Raw genomic sequence first — 7,669 nt, 5'->3', positions numbered from 1 at the left:
TCGCAGTCATGTTTCTCTTAAACCCACTATTATCTCATGAGTCTATAGGGTCTAGGCAGGAAGGAATACACTGTTTTTCCCTATTGCCGTATCCTGAGAACTGCACACTACCCAGCATAGACTGGGTACTGGTAGATAGGTGGACAGATGAATGAACAGGCTAATGCATGAATGGATAGATGGATGGAAGGTAGATGGATGGATGGTAGGTGAATGGATGATGGATGGTAGATAGGTGGACAGATGAATGAACAGGCTAATGCATGAATGGATAGATGGATGGAAGGTAGATGGATGGATGGTAGGTGAATGGATGATGGATGGTAGATAGGTGGACAGATGAATGAACAGGCTAATGCATGAATGGATAGATGGATGGAAGGTAGATGGATGGATGGTAGGTGAATGGATGATGGATGGATGGATGGATGGATGGTGGACAGGCAGGTAGATGAACAGACAGAGGGATGAATGGATAGGCCGATGGATGGATGACTAAATGGATTGATGGATGGATGAATGGATTGGTTAATGAGTGGATGGATGGGTAGATGGATGGAAGGTAGGTGGATGGATGGTAGACAAATGGAGGATGGATGATGGATGAGAGTTGACGGGAAAGTGGTGCCTGGGCAAACAAACACAACGAAGTGTCTACTGCTTGCTGCCTATGGTGAGACACCACCTAACTCAGACAACAGCATTCTATTCCTGGCATTCGAAGGACTCCTCTAAACCTAGCCACACATGGGGGAAGGAGGCAGGGATGAGCATCCAGAGCTGCGGTGCTCCCTCTGTCCTCCTCCCCTCTGCTGTGGAGGCCAGGAGCAGCCCTAGGGCCTCTTCCAGGGAGAAGTGAGATGAACTCTGAGGCCCCTGCCGGTTCCTTTAACCGCAGGAACACAGTGTCCATCTTCGGGGAAATAAGCCAAAAGAGGGAAAAGGGCTCCAGCTTGCAACATGCTGTAGAAGGAAACTCTGCAAAGGGCCAAGGCCACCCGTCCTCAGGCCCTTCCATCTGATGCCACCAGTGCCATAAAGCCAGGGTCCATACTCCAGGCCTCCTGCTCCATAAGGAGGTTGCACAAACAAGGCACATGCTTTTGAGACAAGGCTGTGGGGTGAAGAGCAAAGGAGAAAAAAGAGTAAGGCGTGACCCACTATATGGCTTATGGTTAGTTCCCATTAAATCTTAGCTCTAATTACAATAATTTTGCACAGCAAAAAAGTGCACTGTTCCTTCCCATATAACCATTCATCTAAATTAGTAAAGACTGAATTTTTGTCCATGCCATTCAACAGACACATTTTCATCAACAAAGTCAGCCCTTCTCAGGCTTAGATAACTCCCCAAGCCCCTCTGAGAGCTAGCAAGAGTCTCAGGGGCTAGAAGCTAAAACACACATTATCAAAGATTACTAATCTTTTGTTTAATTTTATTTATGTGTGTGTATGTGTGCCTATATTTGTACCACGTACATGGAGCTCCTACAGATGGCAGAAGAGGTTGTCACATCCCCTGGAACTGGACATATGCATGGTTGTTAGCTGCCACATGGGTGCTGTGAACTGACCTGGGGTCCTTTGGTAGAGCAGCAAGTGCTCTTAACTGCTGAGCCGTCTCTCCGGTCCCCGGCTGCTCCCCAGCCCCTGCTGCCTTTTTTTTCTTTTAGGTAACTCAGGCCATGGCCTTGAACTTACCGTCCTCCAGCCTTCCCTCCCATGTTGGGATTACAGGCCTGCACCACCAGGGCATCGACCCCTTCTACCTAGAGGCGCAGCTCTGCCTGAGCCAGGTGAAGCCCTGCTTGACCCTCAGCACTCTCATGTGCTGAAGCCTCTGCAGGTTTGGGGGCTCAGCTTGGCCTGTTCAGGCCCAGGGCTTGGCCTTGCTGACTTTTCTACTGTGCCCTCGGCCTCTGGTGTGTCGGATACTATTGGTCTCCATGTCTTTTCAGGACTGTACTGCCTGGTGTGGGGATCAGGACCAAGGGTCTCTTTCATGGGTCTGCTTTTCCCTGACATCTGTCTACATCTGTCAAGCTGGTGAATAATGGGAGCCCCTCTAGGACAAGCTGCTTCTTGAAGCAGAATACAGCCACTGGGGGTGTGGTGCTTTTTTATTTTATTTTGTTTCCTTTTATGTGTGTGAGTATACTGCCTGCATGCATGTGAAAGCGCCCGTGTCATGCAATGCCCAGGGAGGTCAGAAGAGGGCGTCAGATCCCCTGGAACTGGAGTACTGAATGGTTGTTGGCCCCATGTGGGTGTTGGGAACCAAACCTGGGTTCTCTGCAGGAGCATCAGTGCTCTAACCGCTGAGCCATGCCTCTATCGCCCCCACACCTCTGCTTCTTACCGAGATGGCGTCTTTGATTTCTTTGGCATCACAGTAGGCAAGTGGCCTCATCAGGGTCACGATCAGCCATTCAAACTTCCCCGTTAGCTCATACTTGAAGTCTGCGATGAGGTCCTGGGGGTGGCAGAGCCCCAGGATGGGGAGAAGGGATAAGTGAGTACTGTCTCTGCCAGGCCCTCTTGGTCACCTTGCTGAATGAATCCCGCTCTTGGAAGGACACTACCATCACTCCTTAGAAAAGGCCCTCGAGACTTCACACAGCTACAAGTAAGCCATGCAGGTTCATCCGAGTCCACAGCACTACCCTCCCCCATCACTGTCTGTCTTCCTTTCTGTGAGTCTCTCTCAGGCCCTGGGAGTGCACAGAGTGGCCATCATGTAGGTCTACTTCTTTGATGTGGTCTTAGCAAACGAGCACCCAGAGGAAGAACAGCAGAGCCAGTATGTAGGCAGAGCTGGAGCAGGCTTGGGAAGGATCCTGAATGATGTCAGGGGGAGTGACAGCCCCCACCCCAGCCCAACGTCCAGCTGCACTGTGTACTTTGCCATAGAGGGACTTGTAGCTCTGGCAGATCTGCCTCTATCTGTTGCTTCGGGAGGTGATCAGCTCCAGGATGGACTCTTTGTCACTGCCTGTAACACGGAGGACACTGTTGTTGGTGACAAGGCAAGTCAGACCTTCGGGGCAGACATCTGTGCCAGTGTCTCCAAAATCTCCTCTCCTTTTATTTTCAGCTTATACTTTATGATGTAAGTGGAACCTGCCCAGAGGCATTTCTGTCCATCCACTGTAAATGGAGCATGCACTCCTAAAATAAGCATTCTCAGGAATGGGCCCACCTGTAGGTGAACACACATACGCCCCCTGAATAAAATCCCCACGCTGCTTCTGTTTGGGGAGAGCATCCCTTTGGGAATGACTCTTGCCTAATGCAGGTAACAAAGCTTCCTCTGTTCCTTTGTCTCAGCTGTGTTTACTCTGACTTTGACTTTGTACTCATCAAGACACAAGCTCATTGTGTTTAGTTACACTGTCACCTACCCAGTCTGCCTCCGGGAAGCCCCCAATGCCTGCTTCCTCACCCAGCCAGAGGCCTTGTAGCTCCTGCAGCTATGGACAGGAGCCTTCTGCTCCCAACAAGGAGGTAGGCGACAGGTAAGAGTCTACAGGGAACTACAAAGTCCCCGCTGTGATTGGTCATGGCACCCACAACATGCAGGCTCAGAGGGTCCCCGATCCAGCTCCCTATGGCACAAGTACAGAAACCTAGGCACAGAGACAGATGAAGACTTGCCTATAGCCTCACAATGCACTTGACTTAGAAAACCCAGATGTCTAACCCAGCATAGTGTCCTTCCAATCTCAAAGAAGCAAAGGCTGTGTAAGCATAACTTCAGGGCAGGGGCCAGGCATGGTAGCACACGCCTTTAATCCCAGCACTTGAGAGGCAGAGGCATGTAGATCTCTGTGAGGTCAAGGCCCGCCTGGTTTATACAGCAAGTTCCAGGCCAGCTGGGAGACCTGTCTTACCCCTGCCCCCCAGCCCAAGAAACGCAGGGCAGTGGTTACCCTGAGGAATGTTAGGAGTCATCACCAGGGCACTGACAGACCACAGTGCTCAGCTACATTACCAGGCCTGTTCCCTAAGTCCCGTGGTAGGTCTGTGGGTGGGATTCTGCTATATCTCTTTAGTAGTTTAACATTCTTTCATTGTAAAATTATGGAAAATAATTTCACAGACCTCAGAAGTATACCACGTCCTAGCATGTGTGAGGTCCTGGGGCCAATCCCTAGCAACTGGGAAGGAAACAAAACTACATTGCAGCATCTCAGCACCCTTCCCCCACCCCCTCCCACAGCTGCTGTGCAGCTGCGTCCCTGGAAAGGAGACATTCCCTCAAGGAGGAGGGAGGCTTCTTCCCTCAGGAAGTTCATAAAATGAACCTAGCTCAATGCTCAGAAAGCTCATGAAATTTAGCAGGCTCAGAAAACTCAAAAAGGGGAGCTGGAGAGATGGCTCAGAGGTTAAGAGCACTGGCTGTTCTCAGAGGACCCAGGTTTGGTTCTCAGCACCCGCATGGCAGCTACCACCTATAACTCCGGTTCCAGGTGATTCATCACTCTCTTCTGGCCCCCATGGGTACTGTACACACGCTGGTGAACTTATATACATGTAGGCAAAACACTCATACACGTAAAACAACAACAATAGTAAGAGAAAACTCAGAAAGATACACGAATCACAAGGCCCCTCCCCAAGGTTATAAAAGCAGTAACACTTGCAAGTTGGGCGGGGGCTTCAGAGATGTAGCTTTCCCGAGTCATCGTATATGCTAGGGTAGGCTTTTTGGTGATGCAGTTGTTTGGGGGGGGTCTCCTATGCTCCTGTAAATAACCCCAATAAACTAACTGGTTCACCAAACTGGACTTGGGTAGAATCAGTTTTGCGGTCTGTCACTGGTTCCCTACCTATCACTCATATCTCCCTAGAAAGGTCATGGAATAATAACAAAGGCTCTGGGATAGATTCCAAATGGTACCGGCAACCTCCCATCTACCGTCCTCCCTGAAGGATCCACTCGTGGGGCTGATACCCACCAAAGCCCTTCATGGCTGTGTACAGAGCCTCAGCATCCTGATTGGAATCAAAGTCTGGGAAGTCATGGATGGAGCCCCGGTACTTGGCATTCTGTGGAGAGAAAGGCAGTTGGTGAGAGATGACCTTAGGCTCAGACAGGAAAGACCAATAGCACTGGTACAGGCTGAGCTCCGTTCCCTAGAAAATCTAAATGCTGGTCACCCGGGAAAGGGTGTGGCTGACTCTTTAGAACTGCCTGCTGCAGCCAGTTCAAAGGACAGTGCCGCTTCCCCAAGGCGGGTGGGGAGGGATGGGGCTGACCAAGAAGGTTCACAGCCCCACACCACCTGCCACCTCCTGGAGAACTTTAAGTCTGGCTAGGGGCTGGAGAGATGGCTTAGGAGTTAAGAGTACTGCCTTCTCTTGCAGAAGACCCAAGCTCAGTTCCCAGCACACACATGGCAGCTAACAACTCAGTACCTCCAGTTCCAGGGGATCCAAAGTTCTCTTCTGACATTCACAAGGATTGAATGCACATGTTGCACATACATTCATGCAGACAAAAATTAATACACATAAAAATAAATAAATAAACAATTAAAAAACCAGAAGCTCCAGGACCATTGTGGAAGAGGTCAGACAGGAAGCCACACAGGCCCTCTTCCCTGATCCCTTCCATCCTCAAGCTCCACAAACCTCACAGCTGCCAGCTACTCAGAGGGAGGCCTTGGGCCCAGGGGACCCAGAGCTACTTTCAGGTTCAATGCCAAGACAAGTGCTGGTCCTGGGAGCCCAGTAAACTGAGCTGTGAACTGGCATCTAAGGACAGGCTGGCAGAGTCCTTGCAGGCTAGGAGAAGAGGGCAGGGAGCCAAGAGACCTCAGACATCCAATCTAAACCTGAATGCACAATGGGTTGCTTCAGAGAGGAGTCAGATGTGGGTCAGCCACATGGCACAGAGAAGTGCAGGGTCCAGGAAAGCCTGGTATACCAGAGACTGTCACTGGGCACACAGCACTTTCATATGTGCTACTACCAGGGGCTGAAGGTGCAGGGAGAAAGATCTATTCCTTGTCTTTCGTGAGCCCCCAGCTCAACGGCAGAGATGAGCTCACATTACAATAAATGGTTGTAATAAACACCTTAGGTAAGAAGAAAGGTAACAGAAAACAACCAAGCCCAATACTAGCTATAAAAATAAATCAGAAAAGACTCTGTGGACAGAGTTGTTGGGGGCAGAAGAGCCCACTCTGTGCCTTCAAAGAGTGAGGCTTGGACAGCATGCCTCAGTCCCCAGTGGCTGCACCTGGGACCCAGCCAGGCATCTATCTGTCTGCCCTCTGTCTTCGGTCACAGAAGCTGACTCCTCCAAGGCATGCATGCGTGGGCACAGAGCTGCTATTTAAAGTTCTCCCAGGGCAGGTGATCAGAAAGGGACACAGCCTTCTTCCCGCCACCCCTGAATCCCCTGCTATCTGATCTCACCCCTGGGCAGAGAAAGAAAGTGTAACAGGCCAAATACTAGGCCAGGACACATGCAAGGGACAGTGCATGCTGGCCCTGTCTCCACCTAGACTCCCTCTGTCTCTCTTCATACCTCCTAGAGCCTGTGACATTTGTGAGGACAGTGCCACCCTGGACAGACATTCTGATCCAGGGACCTGAGGGCCAGTGCCCGTCTGTGCACTCACAGCTCAGAGACTGACCAAGGGAAGCCTTCAAGTCCTCATCACCAGAATCAGGCAGCTGATGTCCTGCTGGAATTTTACTTCCAACCCTTCAGTGTTTCCCTCTCAATACTCTGGCACAGCAATGTCAGAAAATATGAATTTCCATTATTGATCCTAGGATAGAGGAAAAACAAAATGCTAAGGGGAAAACTATCTGCTTTGTAAAGAGTCTTAAAGACCTATAGTCTAGCTTGCCTCTTGATCCTTTGTTTTTTGTTTGTTTTTGATTCTTTGGGGGGGGTCAGGGTCTCATGTAGCCCAGGCTAGTCTTGAACTTACTATTTAGCCAAGGCTGACCTTGAACTCCTGATCCACCTGTCAAGTACTCCCAAGTACTAGTATTACAGGTGTGTGCCACCATGCCTGGCTTTTTGGTTCTTGGCTCCCTGTAAGACAGGGACGATGTCATGAGTAAGACACAACTAAACACAGGAATAACTGGATTCCCACACCTAGCATGAGCTTGGCAACAGAAACCAGAGAGGGCTCGTTAACTGGGACAGATGAACGATTGACGTCACTCCCTTCTGAGGTTGGGGGATGCTGAGGAGGAAGGCAGGTGGGGTGAGGGTGCAATTTGACTCCTTCCTAGCATGGATTCCTAGTAGCACTTGGTGGGCACTGGAGATGCTGGTACCAGTGTTAGAGTGTCCAGTTTTGAAAGGTCCTCTTATGGGCCAGGTCCTCTAGGGTCTGTCTGGACCCTTTGTAGGCAGCTGTTGCTATGACCCCCGATGCTTTTCTCGCCACTGTTCTGAGCCTACCTGTCTATCACCTCTCTAGTTCAGCCTCTTGCCCATCTTCCCAGGGCTCACTTGGAGGAGGAGGGCAGAACACCTTGGTATCCTAACATCAGAGAGGGTAGGTAACATGACCATCTGTGCATCAGAGAGGGCAGGTGACACGACCATCTGTGCATCAGAGAGGGCAGGTGACATGACCATCTGCACATCAGAGGGGTCAAGTGACACGACCATCAGCACGTCAGAGGGGGCAGGTGA

General features: G+C 50.5%; 1 long non-coding RNA gene across 1 annotated transcript; it reads right to left on the bottom strand.

Moving 5' to 3' along the window:
* Positions 1–2,921: 2,921 nt before the first annotated feature.
* On the bottom strand, positions 2,922–6,744 carry LOC115067036. The gene is made up of 3 exons (XR_003846474.1): positions 6,672–6,744; positions 4,959–5,049; positions 2,922–2,992 (listed from the first exon to the last, which is right to left on the bottom strand). It is a non-coding gene; the product is annotated as an uncharacterized LOC115067036 (long non-coding RNA).
* Between the last annotated feature and the right edge of the window lie 925 nt (positions 6,745–7,669).

The sequence above is a fragment of the Nannospalax galili genome, unplaced genomic scaffold (assembly GCF_000622305.1).
Source record: "Nannospalax galili isolate Female #2095 unplaced genomic scaffold, S.galili_v1.0 scaffold3545, whole genome shotgun sequence".
In the NCBI taxonomy this organism is placed as follows: Eukaryota; Metazoa; Chordata; class Mammalia; order Rodentia; family Spalacidae; genus Nannospalax; species Nannospalax galili.
This window is presented reverse-complemented; position numbering and strand designations above follow the sequence as displayed.